Raw genomic sequence first — 19659 nt, forward strand, 5'->3', positions numbered from 1 at the left:
GGATCCCATATTTGGTGGATTTAGCAAAAATTCAACCACTTTTACTTTGGCGTTGAATCTGGATATCAATGAAAAACTCACTTACTAAGCAAATAGTGGCAGATTGTATGTCATTAGACTGCTCACTTAATATCAGTTGGCTTATGTATGTGAAAAACCTTTTGACTGATCTGGGGCTTGGGAATTATTACACCGCTCCTAAGACGATCTGTGAAATATCCAGAAAGGAATTGAAAGTGAGGGCATTGAGCCATGTAGAAGAGCTGCGTATCGCCATGGAAGCAAGAAAAGCTTCCGTTCAACACTCAATGGCGATCCAGACTACCCTTTCAATTCAGCCATATCTATCATATGATCTGTCGCAATTTGAGCGATTTTTATTGATAAGATTTAGATTTAACATCTTTCATCGACTGGTGGTATTTCCGGTCCAAAATAGTTGGGATCGAATCCTTTCACCTTGTCCATGTGATGGAACATCAGAGCAGTCAACCATTCACACTGTTCTCTTTTGTAAATTTTATGATGGTCATCATAAGCTTTGGTTGTTACCGCTGTTAAAATCACTGGGTTTTAGAAGATGACGCCCAGCCATGCTGCGATTGCAGTTTCTAGAGACTGAACAGATTTGTAAATACATTGTGACATTTCTGAAATGTATTTTTAAACATAGAGCAAACCTTTGATAACTTTAATCTCTAAGAAAATAAATGAATTTTAGAAACCAAGAATGCTTATTTTTTTAGCTAGCATGGTTAGGGATCCCCAATGTTCCGTATGGATAACACGTTTAAATGAATTGTAATACCTTCTTTTTTTAACCATGTATAATGATGTTTTTACTTGTGATATTGCTTTTATATTTTTTTATGTACTTTAAAAACCGAATAATGAATATATATATTATATATATATATATATATATATATATATATATATATATATATATATATATATATATATATATATATATATATTCACTGAAAAAACCATAGGTTATAGACCATATATAGTTAGGAATTAGCATTTAAAAAACCTTATTTTACTCACACAAAACCATTGAAATTCCATATATAGTTAGTTGTACTAACTATATATCGCGCACCCGCAATCCACTGCTGATCATGTCACATATTACATCATTCATGACATGGTCAGTGACATCACTGATGACATCACTGATGACATCTCAAATGACATCACTGATGACATCACTGATGACATCTCAAATGACATCACTAATGACATCACTGATGACATCTCAAATGACATCACTGATGACATCACTGATGACATCATCCAGTGACTGTGTGTTTCTGTAAAGTTTAAATATGTTTTACATATTGAAGAATGAGTAGATGTAGAAGTGTCTGGATGAAGGATTTAGTAGGTGCGTGACTGACTGTATGAGTGAGTGATTAAATGTGTCTCACTGAATGCATGGGTTAGTGACTAAACTGTCTTAATTTGTGCATCATTATGTCTGTTGTTCTGTAAACTGCTGCATGTGTTCATCAGTAGCTATAAGAGTAACTATATGGGTTATTGATTGGTTGCCCAAGCATTTGTATGGGAGACTGAGTGTGTGTGTGGGTGGCTGGGAGGTGTATGACTCTGTGCATATATGTGTGAGCAGTTGATTCACTAGATGTATGGGTTCAAAAGTGCATGTGGAAACAGCTGTATGGGCGGTTGACTGTGTGCATGAGTGTATTGGTGAGTGAATGGATATCTCAGTGCTACATGTCAAAGTAAGTACATATGTAAAATACAGTACATGTGAGAGTTGACATATATAAATAACTGTGCATAGGAGCCAGTGAATGTATGAGTGGCTGTATGCATCATTGTGAACTTGTATCCAGGATTGTATAAGAGAGTAAATATGTTTTAGTATATGTTTGAATAAGTAAGGTGTGTATAACTGTATAGTTGAGAAAATGGAGGTGTGATTGATTCTTTGCATGACTGACTAGGTGTCTGAGTAACTCCATGGATGAGTGACAGTCTGTGAGTGTATGTTTACACTGGGTGTATCTAAGGTTATATTAGAGTCTGAAGAGGTTCATTGTATTATCACATGAATGATGTCATCAGTGATGTGATCAGTAATGTCAAATGAGATGTCATCAGTGATGTCATCAGTGATGTCATTTGAGATGTCATCAGTGATGTCATCAGTGATGTCATTTGAGATGTCATCAGTGATGTCATTTGAGATGTCATCAGTGATGTCATCAGTGATGTCATTTGAGATGTCATCAGTGATATCATCAGTGATGTCACTGACCATGTCATGAATGATGTAATATGTGACATGATCAGCAGTGGATTGCGGGTGCGCGATATATAGTTAGTACAACTAACTATATATGGAATTTCAATGGTTTTGTGTGAGTAAAATAAGGTTTTTTAAATGCTAATTCCTAACTATATATGGTCTATAACCTATGGTTTTTTCAGTGAATTTTCAAGGTTTTGTAAATGCTAATTCCTAACTATATATGGTCTATAACCTATGGTTTTTTCAGTGAATTTCATTGGTTTTTTAAAAGCTAATATCTATAGCTGTAAAATGTATTCTTCTTTAAATCCAAAAATATATTTTATATGTTTATTAATAATTTTTTTTTTAAATATTTTTTTTGTTTCGCTCCCGGTTCGCGAACCGGGAAGCTTTCCGTTAGCTCAATTTGATGCCGCGACCCGGTCCGCGAACCGGTAAACGTTCCGTTAGCGCAACTGCCGCGTTAGAAATCAACATCGTGACGTGTCGCGGAAGCGCGACGTATCACGTTGTCGCGTAATGCATCTTATGACGCGCTGCGTTAGCGCACCCGGAAGTGCTCCGGTACGCGAACTGAGACGCGAAGCGCAGCTCCCCGGAAGCGATCCGCGGCGCTTCGCGAAAGCGCGACGTATCGCGTTGCCGCGTAATGCGTCTTATGACGCGCCGCGTTAGCGCACCCGGAAGTGCTCCGGAGCGCGAACCGAGGCGCGAAGCGCAGCGACCCGTTAGCGATCCGGGGCGCATTCCGCAGCGCGTAACATAAGCGTGAGAGGTCATGTGACTTGTTAATAAAACTTTTCATTGGTTCATTTAACTTTTGGTTTCATAATCATGTAAGGCTAGGTCAGGTGACCTAAAAATAACACTTTTCATTGGTTTAGAACTATTGTTTTTCCCAAATGATGAAAACCCCTCCTTCTTTCCTCACTCTGACTTTCATCATTGTGAGAGGAAGACCTTTATTCATAGTAGAGCAATGGCTTCAGTACTTGCTTCAGCTGGTGCACCCCCACCACCACCTCCACCTCCTCATGGGAAGAGAGGACCACCTCCCCAGGTCATCACCAACACAGAGGAGGAAGAGGAAGAAATAGAGGAAGAGGAGAGAGAAGGACCACAGTTCTTGGAAGAGGTGCCCCGGGTTTCCCATAGGAAAGCCAGTTTCATTTGGCAGTTTTTTTTAATCCCTCCAGGGCAGAAGAAAGTAAATGCGAGGTATGTCACCTGCCTCATTTGCAAAGAGAAATTATCAAGAGGGACTGATAAAAAGTATAGCTATGGGAACTATACCATGCATAGGCACATGAACAGGTGGCATCCACTCAATTACAGCCGGGCGGAAATTCGTGACATGGAACAAAACCCAACAGCAACTCCTGTGGCCAGGTCAACATCGTTAATATCATTGACAGCAGCAGAGGCACGGGAAACCGTGCCAAACATCCAGGAGAATTTTGGGTATATGAAATATACTTGTCTGCACTGCGGTGCATTGATATCATGTGGTAACATGAGTATTAATTCCATCAACCTGGCTTATAACAATCATAATTGCCCTAACCGCCCCAGACAGTAATTTTTTTTTTTGCTCCTGTTGAGCCCTTTTCAATGCCTGTTTTTTGTTGTTTCCCCCCCCAAAAAAACCAAAAAAAATATAAAATTGTTCAAAAAATACAAAAAAACAAAAAATGTTCAAAAAAAAAATATATATATAAAACAACAAAAACATTAAAAAAAAAGTTCTTTTCAGAACTACCGCCCCTTTCAAAAAAAATTGCTAGAATGTTTAGCACTCTGGCAAGCTCTATTTCTTTTAGTTCGCTTCCCAGTTCGCTTCCCGGTTCGCGAACCGGGAGCGAACCCAAAAAATTTAAAAAAGAAGAGTAAGTATAAGGAAAGTAAACAGAGAGTGATGTTAAAAGAAAGACAGCTATAGGGAGTAAACCAGAGATACTGTTTAATAGATCTATTTACCGAAGAAAAGACGGAAGAGGGTATAATTGTGGAAAACAAAATAGATAAGGACGTGAAAGAAAAAAAGAGAGTAGAACAATAACAAAGAAGAGTTTCTTGGAGAATGTGAGTGAATGTTCAAAATAAGATTAAAACATGGGGAATAACAGAGAGAAAAAATAGAAAACAGAAAACAAAAAATAACAGAAAAAGATTAATTGAAACAGCAAAGAAATGTAAATAACATAGAGCCATATCATCAACATAGGCAATAAAAGTTTTGCAGCTTTTATCGGCAGAAATATGTCACCAAAGCCGCTTTTGCGGCAGAAAACTGCCGCTAAAACCACTTTTGCTGCAGTTTTCTGCCAATAAAAACAGCAATAATTTTATTGGCTGTGTTCATAATATGCCCCCTAGTGTGCTTCAACTACACAGAGAAAGCATTATGAACAAGTAGTGAAAAAGTGATCAGTCAAAGACACTAAGAGTAATAGAGACGGAGTGAGTGAACAAGAGTGAGGAACTATGAGAAGAGAGGGACTGAGAAAAAGAGTGGAAGGAGTTGAGTAAGTAGGTAATAGAGAAAGGAATGAGGAAAGTAGCAAAGGCAGGAAACTGAGGGTTAAAGAAATGAAGCTGTGGAACTAATAGTAGGTGAATGTGATAGAAATGTAACGAAAAGAATACAAAACATTTACCTTATAATTGTCGTTAAATTACTCACTTTTTGTTTTTATACTTTCAATCTGTGAAAGAGAGAACAAACATTTGAAAAATATTAAAACATGTATTTAAAAATTACAAAAGACAAGGTAAAGGATTGAAGGACAAACAGTTTTTCAACAACTTTGACACTGACAGAAGCTTCTGCTTCTCCAGGCCCCCTACACAGTCCTAAAGATATACATTTTAAACTAACAGTATCTTGATGCAGATGAAGTGAGGCCTATCTTAAAACATGGTGCATCTTTTGCACTGCTGTTGTCTCAGAAAAGTGTCGCAAGACACTAACATTTTAAATGATTGCTTCAGGATGCCAATAAGATGTGTCCTATCCAGAGGTTTGTTTGAGGTGAGACCTACTCAGGGTTCCAAATGAAATTTCGAGTTGTTTGAAGAGAACAGAGGACATAATACATGTGAAGGCCTACCAATGAAGTAAGTCATGTCCACTTCACTCTCGAACAAAGGCCAGACCTCTTCTGTGTCCGTGGACAGACCTAAACTTCATCTGCACAATGTCATTCATAAACTTAGGAAACACAGGTGATGTAATTGAAAAATGTGGAGTTTCTTTTCCTCATTTCACAATCACATCACCTGTGTTGCCTTTGCTTAGGTATCTCATAGTGCAGATGTAGTCCAGCATATTAAACAGTACCTAGAAGTGCAGCACTGCATGCAACAACTTTGACACTTATAAAAGCTTTTGCTTCTGCATGCCCCTACACAATGCTAATTATATACATTTTAAACTGATGGTATCTTGCTGGAGATGAACTGAAACCTATTTTGCAACATGGTGCATCTTTTACACAAAAGTGACCCACAATGGAGCAAAAGAGGCGCACGGCCACCATAAATCTGACCCTAACATTTTAAATGATTGTTTCAAGATGCCAATAAGGTGTAACCTATCCACAGATTTGTTTCAGGTAAGTCCTACTCAGGGTTGCAGATGGAATTTAGGTTTGTTGAAGAATACAGAGAAGATAATACATGTGGAGGCCTACCAACGAAGTGAGTAATGTCCACTGCACTCTTGAACAAATGTCAGACCTCCTCTGTCTCCAGGAACAGGCCTAAACCTCATCTACACAATGTGGTGTGTAATGTTAGGAAACACAGGTAATATAATTGAAAAACATGCAATTTTTTTTGCTCATTCCACAATCATATGACCTGTGTTTCCTTTGCTTAGGTATCTCATTGTGGAAATGTAGTCTATCATATGAAAGACTACGTAGAATATGAGCACTGTATGCAAGAACTTTGACACTTACAGAAGCCTCTCCTTCTCCATGCCTCCTACACAGTTCTAAATGTACATCATAAATGGAAACAGTACAGAATTAATTATACATGTTAAATGGTTTATTTTTGCTGTTCTCAGAATGTATCAAATTTCACTAAAAACAGTGACTTGAAGGTATTCATCATATAACAGCGGGGAAAAAAAAACACAATCAAAATGATTGTGTTTAAAAAACCCATACAACATAACAAATCAGAATTCAGAACTCCTTAAAGTTAACTTACTTTCCATGACGTCAAAGGATGTCCTATGAACAGCTTACACTCTGTTGTGCTGTTATTACTTTCAGCTCGCCACTTTCTGAAAGAAAACCTCCATCGTTTTGAAAAACATGTTACATACAATAAATGACATCTTGCTCTCTACCACAAGTTTCCACAAGGCCAAATCTTGTCAGAGCCATTTATAACTCTTGGATTTCTTGTAAGCCAATCCCGTCATTTGGCATTTCCGCAACTTTCAGAATTAAAATGTTGAAGATCATTTTCACAATCCTGGACTAGTAATATCTTCCCCTTCTTCCTCAGTCATGTTCTACATTTCCTATGACACTGATACTGCTTACTATGAAGCAGACTTACACTACCTCTATGACTACTACAATTATTTAATTCTCTACATCACTTTTAATCACAAAGCAATGTAAAACAGTAGACAGCATTGCAGACTTACATTCCCTCTACTCTATGTTTTGATTGGCTGCTTCAATTAGCTTATAAAAAGAAATCGTTTTTCTGAACTCATTCAAAGTGCACTTATTTCTCCATGACGTCCAGTCTTATGGTTAGAAGTTATGTCTCTGAACTACACTTATCCTCAAGGCCAAATCATGTAGGAGCCATTAGAACTTCTTGAAATTCCTCAGAGCACATCCCGAGATTCTTTCCCTAAAATTTTGGTTTTAAAAACACCAGGTAAGAGTTTTTAAGGTCATACGGCAATTTGTTTTTGAAAATTAAAACAGAATCATTGCAGAATGACCAGCCATTTCTAGACTTTAAATAAGCTGTGTAATGTCCTGATGTTGTTGAAGGACCGTCATGATATATAATTGCTGCAGTTACAAAAGTCCTTCCTGATATTGACAACTGCGAAGCCACAACATTTTTAATTAAAGTTGTCAATTTTGTTCCATCAGGCCTACATCGTTGGAACATTAAAATGACATACTGGCCATATGTTCGTATAAATAATGTGGACATCATTTCAGATTTACATTGGCTACACTCCATGTTGTGATCAGCTGCTTTTACTAGCTTATTAAAGGAGTCTGATTTACTGTCTGGCAAAGTTAAATATATAAATCTTTCTGAGTCTACACTAGTAGTACTTGATACCCTACAGTTCTCGCAGTCATGCTGCCATTGATAAGAAAGCCCAAACAGCTGATCTACATCTACACCTTCAGCATGCAATACATCAAGCATATACATTAAAAACTCCTGACAATCTTGCTGAATATTTTGAGAGAATTGTGTTTGGCCTGAACATCTGTCTAACAGATTTCGAATTTCAGACACACTTTCTATGTTTGTTCTATCAGTGCTACATTTTTGTAAGACAGAATTTAACAAACTGCAAAATCTTTGATCAGAATTGACCACAATCTCTTCTTTTACATTTTCTAGAGAAAACAAAACATTAACCACTACATTAGCATAGCAGTTGACACCAGAACTGTTTTCAAATTGAAAACCAACAACATCTTCAACAGAATCCTTTTTGTTTCTGCTTATAATTTCAGGTTCATCGACTTTTCGTCTTTTTGCTACAACCTCCCCAGTATTGGTCACATTTCTTCGTTTCCGGCCTACCACACGTTTCTCAAACAAAGGATATTGAGGCAAATGTGGCGCATACTCTCTTCTTAACCTATTGTATTCCTTAACACAATCTAGATCCGCACAAATGCTTGTGACATCACACTCAATCAAGTACAATCCCGATAAAGTTCTAACTCGTGACAATGCCACATATGCCATACCCTCCTTGAACACAGAACTGCCAATATTCACCAATGCACTGTCTACACTTAAACCTTGCGATTTATGGATTGTCACCGCATATGCCAAGCAAACAGGAAACTGCTTACGGCGAACATATAAGTCTTTTACAAGCAAAAATCTAGCAGAACAACGACCAATTAGCTGTACTTCCTCAATGCCATCAAATTTAATTTTTAAAAATTCAATTCCATCTCTATTTCTGTATTTTACAAAATCAACAACATTACCCATTGATCCATTTACCAGACCTCTTTCAACATGTAAATTCCTTCTTAAAATTATACGGCAGTTCAAGCACACATTCAGAGTCTTTTCAAAACCTGCAGTTTTAGATATACTCTTCTCTAATGAATCCAATTTTGTTTTCAGATTCTCAGACAAAATAATTGTTGATCCCATATGCTCTACTCTGTCAATAGCTTCCAGTTTCACAATCTCTTGCTTTTCTAAATGCAACATTTTGTTGTTGAATTTGGCACATTCTGCAAGAGTTGGCATCAAACATATTCCAGATTTCTTCTCAGTAATTTTCTGAAAAATATTCTCAGGCACAACATCTTGTTCTGGATATAAATTTGACAGTAATCGTGCATGTAAAGCTTCTTTCCCATGCTCGGTCACTTTTCCAATTCTAACATCTTGTAGAATAGTCTTGTAAACTTCATCCTTCGCCTGACGCATATTTTCATGCAGTTCAGCATAATTGAAGTTTAACCATATATTGACGTTGCCAATGCTGCCTAGGCACTTCCTGGTATCTTCATGCGTGAGCATTTTGAACACAGGTTGCCCTTTCACTGGTGTCAGCTGCAGAAGATCTCCGAAAACAATGATGTGTTTGCCACCAAATAACACATCATACTCTGTTTTGAGAACTTCTTGCATTCTCAAATGCACAAAGGCAAGCATGACATTGGAAACCATGCTTACTTCGTCAATGATAAGAAGTTTCATTTTCCTCAAGATTCTTGAAACTTCAAAACAAGCATCTCCAGATAGCTTGTGATATTGTAATTTGTTGTCATGCTCCACTGGCAGCATCAGTAAATGATGTAAAGTAATCCCTTTAATGTTATGTGCTGCCAGTCCAGTTGGAGCGGTGACAACACAAGACAGCGATGACTCTGTCCTTTCCTGCAAATTACATGAAATTGCTTTAATAAGGAAACTTTTTCCAGGTCCCGCTTCTCCACTCACGTACAGTCGGACAGGCTTCAATGACGTACATGAGCACTCTTTCTTGTCATGACTTAATCCATGATCAATTTGCATGGTAACTTCGTCATATATTTTCCTCTGCTCAACGTTGAGTTGTCTTTCCAACTCTTCTAAGTTAACCGCATCCTCCTGAGCATGTGCAATGGCTCTTTCCACTTCATTCATAGCAGTGGCAGCTTCATTTTCGATAACAGGTCCTCCTAGTGGATCCTGACTCAATGAAGCAGACCTCTGACTGTCCTGAGAACTGTCTCTGGCAATCTCGGCTGCAATCATTGCTTCCTGCTCAATTTCCGCATTCAACATTTCTACATATTTGGGAAAAGCAGGACATTCTATGTCTCCTTGGCGGCATTGAAAGAGTCTTCGTAACAGAGAAAATCTCCAAGCAGTTCCTCTTCTGCACGCCAAGGCTTGAAAAGTTGCAAAAGTGCTAAATAGAAAAACTCCTTTTTTTCAGGAGATTCGCCACTCAATTTTCGATGGTTTACCAAGTGGCATTTTCTTTGCTTGACCAGACATCCCTCACTTCCTATTACAGCATACACTCCTTTCTCAGTATCTTCTTTGATGTTCCTCTTGAATATGTAATTTTGAAGAACCTCATACAGACAAACATTCTCGAGGTGAATGCTTCGATTTGGATAATATGTATCCAACATGTTGGTCTTCAAAATGTCGGTACTGTTTGGCTCCTTTTCCGCCAAATACTCAATTTCCCGCACAGGTTTGAGAACTCAATTACGCGTTGCAGCAAGACCAAGACTCGCCCAAACGATACTCCTGGACTTGGCATAGAGACTTGCTGAAGACAACCGGTCAGAACATTCGTACGCTCCAATTTCTCGATGCGACAACATCTTCAGACCGAAACTATACAACTTCTTGCTGAGGCTCTTTTCATGGGAAATGTCCTCCCACATATCCTTCAATTCTGTCTTCTCTTTTTTGGTGATGTAAGACGTCACATACCGAGCCACAGCCATACAGTTATCAGCCACAAACTATATATCCATGTTAGCATTCCACATGGACAAAATCACCGGGTTGTAGTCGTTGATGTACTTGGACTCTTCGTTCCTCTTCAAATTGTATGTGTTTTTAGGTGATTTCTTCATCACATTATGTCGCAGCGAAGACATCAAACTGTTTCCTCTTCCTTTAGAAATCACCGGTCGTGGAAAGCCGAAACGACATTTGGTGTAGAACTTGTCCTTGTTTCGGAATTTACGACGACAGTACTTTCCACATCGATGGCTTTGGAAACGCAGAACTTTTTCTCTTAGGCTTTTCTTCTCCTTTGCGTTTGGAACAGCACACGTAGAATACTGTTGTATAAAACTCATCACTGAGTCTTCTGGATCCGTTCCAAATGTAGGTGCATCCTTGATCCACAGCAACATATGTATATGAGGAGCACCTCTTGCTTGGTACTCCTTTCTCCAGAAGAAATCCAACACCTCTCCAAGAGGTGGATTCTTCTTATTCATGATGAAAGACATCATAGCTTCAAATCTATGATTGAAGTACCTACATACATTGACTGGATCCAAAGAGCACAGTTCTCCGGGTGTCTTGAATTCGATGTTTTCTACGTTAGCATTTGCCTCTCGTAGAAATTCAAGTAAGTCTTCCCAGCCATACTCGGCACAGCTCAGAGTGAGGAACCATGTGGGAGTTCCTAAGTTCCTCAGCATACATTTTAAATCACCATGACGACGGTACCAGTACTCATTAGTACCACGCTGACACGCCATGAGATTAATCAGGTGAGAATCCAAAATACTGTCTTGGACATTGACTTTATCCATAAAGTCACTTGCCGAGATGTTTTGCATGTGTATACCACTTTTCAAGATGTGGTTCACTGCATATGACAGTCCAGACAGATCACTTTCAAACAGGAGATGAAACAAATAAGGAATGCATTGTCGAAACCTAGCATCTCCTGCATACAATCGCAAAGTCCGGTATTCAGAAGCAGGAATTTGATGAGGTCGCTCATCATATCTTCCTCCCTGACCTGTTGGAAAAAGCTGTGGGAAACACCGAGCTTCCAAACTTTCCTCCCAAACACTAATGGGACTCCCTTTGGCTTCTTTCATTTGAAACAACTCAATAGCATTCCCCATGACTTCCTTGGAATGCAAAGGATGAACACTATAATGTTCATATATTTCTTCACTAGTAGAGGGTTCTACTTTCTCAATTTGACCAGCACACAAATCGCTATCCTCTTCCTCACTTACTTCCTCTTCTGCAACATATACATTCTTATAGTATTTATTATTTTTTTTCAAATACAATGTTGCCTTTTTAACTTTCCTAACATCCACTAAATCTTGCCATATTTTCTTATTCTTTGTCGGAACCCCATTAACTAAGATAACCAGAGGTTCCTCTTCCACTTTTTCTACTCCAATTGTGTTAATGTTTTTCTTCAAATCTAGAGGCAAATAAACAACTCTTCCCTTTAATCCTCTCTGTAAATCTGATGGAGGCAATTTCCCTGTCTTTGGCTCCATTCTTACAATAGCCTGAAAGGGATGGATACTTTGAATCAAAATAGATTCATAAGTATTTAAATCCTTCAATTCAGAAGGAATCTCAACCAATTCCAGATTATTATGAACTGCTCTAGCAGGCATCTGGTTTTGATTTAATTTGCAACAACAATAAGTACACACACGTTGATCCAATCCCAATCCCAAATCAAAACAATTTTCTGCCATCAAGTATGTTGCGAAATCCTTCCATTCACTATTATTTTCCCTTTCACTTTTTGCATATAAATCCGCTAACTTAGTCTGATTCTTATAATAAGTGCGTCGACAACACACACAAGTGAAATTTGGCCTCTCACTTGATTTGACCTGAAACGTCGCAATTTCCCTCTGGAAATTATCTGTACTGGAAACTTGTACACTATCTTCCACATTACCCGCTTCTTCTTGGTCAATTTCAACATTCTCCTCTTTACTTCCAAAGTAACAAAACTCAATTTCTTCACATATATTCTTCACATCTATTTCAGAACCATGCAAAAGAGCAGCGCATAATTGTTTAAGCATAATTGCTGGACTCTTAGCATAATACAACATTCTAACTAATTTCCTCACTTTATTATGATGCACTGCTAGCATCCTGAAATGATGAAAAACACTCTGGCATACTCTCCTGGAAAGACAAGCCAGTGAATGACCATGCAAACCTGTCACTTCTCTCACTCTGCAAGGATCTAATTCTTGCAACAACCTCATTTTCTGCTTCAAACTTTTCTTATTAAATGACCGTACAAAATCACAAAGCAAATTGATGGAATCTTGTCGCACACTGCAAATTCTACTACACTTCCAGGTGTACACAGGACCCTTAGCACGTCTTCCTAAAACCTCATTACCTAACACCTCTTCTGCCTCTGTTGTCACAAGTTTTTCTTTTTCAACTGGACAACCATCTTTCACTTCATAAGCACGACCACTGGTGTCAACTGCATGCACCAAATCATTATCCTGGAAATAACTCTCTTCATTAAAAAATGCCTCACAGCTTGAACTATGCATCCATTCTCCAGAAAAAACTTCACAAAAATTACTACGATTAACTATTCTCTTCCATCTACTATTTCTTTTGAAATAATAAATTGCCTTGTTTAGCTTCCTAATTCTATTGATTATCAAAATAAATAACTTACGTTTAATTTCAAATGCCTGATCAATAACTTTCTCAACTTTTTTTTTTCTCTTATAAAAAACCACTTTCTGTTGACCTTTCTTAATATTTTTTAACAAATTGCCAATTATCCTGTTGCGGAACATTCGTTTACGAATGTCCCCAAACTGTTGTTTCCTTCTACTATCATGCACAGAGTTATCTCTTGCTCTAGCAGTAACATTTTTCATTGGCCTTTCCTTTCCGTTTGAATTGCTTCTCTTTTTCTGGACTGAAACATTTTCTGTAGTAATATTTTTTTTACTACACATATTTCTTGTGAATGTTTTTGTACTCTTACCCGGTGCTTTCTTGGTGACTTGACAAATCTTTTGTTAGAGGACTGCTGCTTTTTTTCATTAACCTGCTGTCTTTGACGTTTTGCAGCCTTTCTCACTCTTTCTTTGGTTGGCATGCTGAAATCTTGAAATGATCTGCAGTTGAATCTGTGGTAAAATATAATAAAAAATGTTATTAACCACTATTACCCAACAGTAAATCAATAACAGTAATCAAAAACTTAAAACACTACTTGACATTTTTACATAGAAGATTTTTTAGTGCTTGGCAAATTTAGAATACAGAAATAGCAGAAAAGAAATGGAATTTATATTCATGTTACCTGTGCTATTTTATATGTGAATCTGATCTAATTTTATGAGCATATTTTAATATTTTATTGAAGACACTACACATAACCTGTTTTTGAAGGTGTCTTTATTTTTACTTTTTATTTATTATAAATTTTTAAAATAAATGTTAATAGTTCCATAGGCTCAAGCACGTCAGCTTCCCATCCTATGTCATATAATTCGGACAAATCTGCATCCTCATCACGTTCTTCTTCATCCTCAGGATTTAAATCATCCAAGGGATCAACATCCACTGATGTTTCAATTACGAGTTCAATGATGAGGTCAAAATCAACTGATTGCTGATTGTCGCTCATGTTGATGTTGTCTTTATCTTTAAAGAAAGATAACAACAATGAGATGTTGCAGAGTAAGAGACAAATCTCAGAGATTATAATAGTAAAATTGTTTAACAAGAGTAACATTTTGCAGCTATTATATAGCCATGTCCACCGATGCTGAGCAGGTGAAGCCTATGTCTAATTTTTCAGTGAACAGGACTCATCTCTTCTTAACCTTGGATAAGCCTCACCGACTCTGTGTCCCCTGCACATACTTAAATGTAAAGGGGCAGATTTATGTTAAATGGCACATCCCCAGGCATGCACCAGTTAACGTGCACCGCTGCTCTGCCACTCATGGTGTGCCGCATTTACAATCAGATAGGAGAAAGCTACGTCAAAACCCTGCGCCTGCTTGAAGCAGGCATAGGTCTTGACGCAACATTGTGGAGATGGGGCACCCCTGAGCCTTGCTGGAGCTGCATCACACTTGCGATACAACTCCAGCAATGCGCCACCTTTACGGCACAGATGCGTCACGCATCTGTGCCATTTTTGCCCCATGCTGCGCCGCATTGTAAATGCAGCACACCATAGGTGGCGGAACAGCAGCGCAGGATGACTGGCACATCCCTGGTGATGCGCCAGTCATCATAAATCTATCCCTAAGCTTCTTATCTTGTTAGAGATGAACTGCCATATGTATCATCAAACTATTTTGCATTTCCTAAATAGCGAATTTTAAGGGATAAATAGCAATTCTTTACCATTCCTAATTTGCAATGAGCAAATTGCTAATTGCAAATTACCCATTCATTTCCATGGGCCAGGAGGCCCATAGGAATGAAGGTGCAATTTGCGATTAGCAATTAGCTCATCGCAAATTAGGAATTTTTCCAAGGGTGCAGGGGTGTCTCAAGAACACCCTGCTGCAGCCCCTGAAAAAGAAATTTGGGGGCATATGGTGCACATACATGCCCTAAGGGCATGTATGGGCGTCATATGGCACCTTTTGTTTTTTGGAAAAAAAGCTTTTTGAAAAGAATTCGCAAATTACCACCAACTAGAAGTTGGTGGTAGTTTGCAAATCCTTAATGGCATTTTTTGCATATTTTTTGTTTCATACATTGCATTTAAGGAATCGCAAAATTTGCAAATCCTTCAGTGCAATCGCAAAATAAGGAATAGCAAATTTTGCTATTCCTTATTTTGCATCAAACTTGTTTGATACATACCATTTGTCTAATTAGCATTCGCAAAGGCCGAAATTCGCAGAATTTTGACCTTTGCGAATGCTAATTAGCTTGATACATATGGCCCCAAGTGAGGCCTGTCTTGCAACATGGTGCATCTTTTGCATCACTGCTGCATCGGTTTCATGTGGCACGGTTTTTTTACACCATGACACATCTGCCTAAATGCATCAATTTGTAATTTTGTCGCCTCATAGCAAATCTTTTGCACTGCCGCTGCATCAGAAAAGTGACGCACAGTGGCGCAAAAGAGGCATACACCTATCATAAATCTGTCCCTAGCATTTTAAATGATTAATTCAGGATGACGATAAGGTGTGGCCTATCCAGAGGTTTGTTTAAGGTGAGGCCTACTCAGGATTGCAGATCAAAGTTACACTTGATGAACAATACAGAGGAAATAATACATGTAAAGGCCTACCAATGAAGTAAGTTATGTCCACTCCATTGTGCCAGTCATCATAAATCTATCCCTATGCTTCTTATCTTGTTAGAGATGAACTGCCATATGTATCATCAAACTATTTTGCATTTCCTAAATAGCGAATTTTAAGGAATAAATAGCGATTCTTTACCATTCCTAATTTGCAATGAACAAATTGCTAATTGCAAATTACTCATTCATTTCCATGGGCCAGGAGGCCCATAGGAATGAAGGTGCACTTTGCGATTAGCAATTAGCTCATCACAAATTAGGAATTTTTCCAAGGGTGCATGGGTGTCTCAAGAACACCCTGCTGCACCCCCTGAAAAAGAAATTTGGGGGCATATGGCGCACATACATGCCCTAAGGGCATGTATGGGCGTCATATGTCACCTTTTGTTTTTTGGAAAAAAAGCTTTTTGAAAAGAATTCGCAAATTACCACCAACTAGAAGTTGGTGGTAATTTGCAAATTCTTAATGGCATTTTTTGCATATTTTTTGTTTGATACATTGCATTTAAGAAATCACAAAATTTGCAAATCCTTCAGTGCAATCGCAAAATAAAGAATAGCAAATTTTGCTATTCCTTATTTTGCATCAAACTTGTTTGATACCATTTGTCTAATTAGCATTCGCAAAGGCCGAAATTCACAGAACTTCGGCCTTTGCAAATGCTAATTAGCTTCATACATATGGCCCCAAGTGAGGCCTGTCTTGCAACATGGTGCATCACTGCTGCATCAGTTTCATGTGGCACGGTGTTTTTTACACCATGACACATCTGCCTAAATGCATCAATTTGTAATTTTGTCGCCTCATAGCAAATCTTTTGCACCGCTGCTGCATCACAAAAGTGACGCACAGTGGCGCAAAAGAGGCATACACCTATCATAAATCTGTCCCTAGCATTTTAAATGATTAATTCAGGATGACGATAAGGTGTGCCCTATCCAGAGGTTTGTTTAAGGTGAGGCCTACTCAGGATTGCAGATGAAAGTTACGCTTGATGAAGAATACAGAGGAGATAATACATGTAAAGCTCTACCAATGAAGTAAGTGATGTCCACTTCATTGCGCCAGTCATCATAAATGTAGCTTCTTATCTTGTTAGAGATGAACCGCCATATGTATCATCAAACTATTTTGCATTTCCAAAATAGCGAATTTTAAGGAATAAATAGCGATTCTTTACCATTCCTAATTTGCGATGAGCAAATTGCTAATTGCAAATTACCCATTCATTTCCATGGGCCAGGAGGCCCATAGGAATGAAGGTGCAATTTGCGATTAGCAATTAGCTCATCGCAAATTATGAATTTTTCCAAAGGTGCAGGGGTGTCTCAAGAACACCCTGCTGCACCCCTGAAAAAGAAATTTGGGGGCATATGGCACACATAAATTTTAACAACATTCCTTTACCTCAAAAACGATTTTCAAGTCATAATTTGAAAACTCTGCCCACGGGGAAATGACTTAAAATGTCCTTAAGACACATGAAAGTGTTTTTTTAAAGCCTTTGCAAGTTTTTGGGTCACTTTTAACATGGCTATGTAACTCAAACAGTCAAAATCTAAATTTACCATGCACAGGTGGGACCATATTTACAAGGAATGTGCCCCACGGGGAAAGGTCTTTTAATGTAATATGGGAAAAATGACATCAGAGACACTGAAATGCCTTATAAAGAAGCATACACCATTATATCCTTGTCATAAATTTACAAACCATTCCTTTTCCCCAAAAACGATTTTCAAATCATAATTTGAAAACACTGCACATGGGGAAATGACTTAAAATGTCCTTAAGACACATGAAAGCGTTTTTTGATTGCCTTTCCAGCATGGTTGGGTCACTTTTAACATGGCTATGTAACACAAACATTCAAAATCTAAATTTGCCATGCACAGGTGGGAGCATATTTACAAGGAATGTGCCCCACGGAGAAAGGTCTTTTAATGTAATATGGGAAAAATGACATCAGAGAAACTGAAATGCCTTATAAAGAAGCATACACCATTATGTCCTTGTCATAAATTTAAAAACCATTCCTTTTCCCCAAAAACGATTTTCAAATCATAATTTCAAAACACTGCACATGGAGAAATGACTTAAAATGTCCTTAAGACACATAAAAGCGTTTTTTGATTGCCTTTGCAGCATGTTTGTGTCACTTTTAACATGGCTATGTAACGCAAACATTCAAAATCTAAATTTGCCATGCACAGGTGGGAGCATATTTACAAGCAATTTGCTCCACAGAGAAAGGTCTTACATTAAAATGGGAAAAATAACATCAGAGACACTCAATTGCCTTATAATGAAGCATACACCATTATGTCCTTGTCATAAATATTATAACCATTCATTTTCCTCAAAAACGATTTTCAAGTCATAATTTGAAAAGACTCCACAGCTCCTATGCACAATAACACCCTGTCAGTACTAATACTTCACATTTTCTCCAATTACATTTTCTCAAAGAACCAAAATCTATTTGTAAAACACTTGAGACAAAGCAACATTTGAAGAACACAACTTTCTTCATAATTTTCTCCTTAAAGCACACTATTCTCTATCTAAATTAAAGAAATCTTTTCTCACCTTAGCAAATACTTTGAGTTTCAAAACAGTCTCAGAAACACACCAATTTGTCTTCAGCAGAGCAAAAGGTATGCACTCCAGAGTCTGCAGCTATCAAAAGCACAGAAATGCTGTAATTCTTCACACATATCTCTCATGTCACCCAATCAAAACTCTTCCCTCACTTTTTTTCAAATGAAAACCCTTCCCCCCTCTGCCCTTTCTGCCTTTTCTGCATGGCAACCACGTCTTGGAAGACCTCTGGTGTTTGCAAGTTCACACAACAATGTTGCAATTGAACTCTGAACTCTCAGTGCACCTCATATCCAGTGCATTCTTTCATTTAATGATTTTTTCTTGACCACTCAAAATACATCTTTCAAACAACTCATCCATGCACCCTAACTTTCTGTTTTCAGCAATCAAAATCCACCAATCACTGTTACTGCTTCATTAACACAGAAACTCCACAGTTTTTTTCATTTTAAACTCTTATTTTTTCAACTGCCATTTCATTGCCACACTTCATCTGACTGCAGGAGAACCTTCTCTCACCATGTTTTCTGTCTGGATTGTTGGACATAGTTACATCTATTGGGCTCAGAGGTATGCTGAGAACAGGAATTTACCTAACCTCAATTTACAAGATGTGGAAATTAAGTGGTTTGGCCACAGAGGATTAAAATGTCACCAATTGATACCATTGGTGAAAACCTTTATGCATTTGCCAAAACCTGACCTGTTAATTGTGCACTGTGGAGGTAATGATTTGGGCACTTTGACTGGGGTAGGTCTGGAAATGCTTTTAAAGGACACCTTTGAGCAATTGATGGCACTTTTTCCTCAGACTGCCTTGGTATATTCAAATCTATGCCAAAGACAGAAATGGAGGTGGTCAAACCAATTTTGTCCACAAATTGAGAAGTCGAGGAAGCATGTAAACAAATCTGTTTCAGCTTACATGAGAGACCATGGAATGGGCTCCCTGTACAACAATAACTTGCGTTACTACATGCAAGATATCTACAGAGGAGATGGAGTTCACTTCTCAGATGAGGGCAACAGAATTTTCATTCTGAATTTAAGACTGTGCATTGGTACCTACTTATAAGTACCTAAATGTACCATAAACCCAAAAGCTCTTCTCAGAGCTACCCTACATCTGATCACTCACAATTATTATTTTACTCTAACATTTTTCACTAATTTTCAACAAAGTACGCTCCCTGGGGCGCTACCCGGTACGCGAACCGGGAGCTAACCTCGCTAAAT

Source organism: Lissotriton helveticus, chromosome 4_1, assembly GCF_964261635.1.
Source record: "Lissotriton helveticus chromosome 4_1, aLisHel1.1, whole genome shotgun sequence".
In the NCBI taxonomy this organism is placed as follows: Eukaryota; Metazoa; Chordata; class Amphibia; order Caudata; family Salamandridae; genus Lissotriton; species Lissotriton helveticus.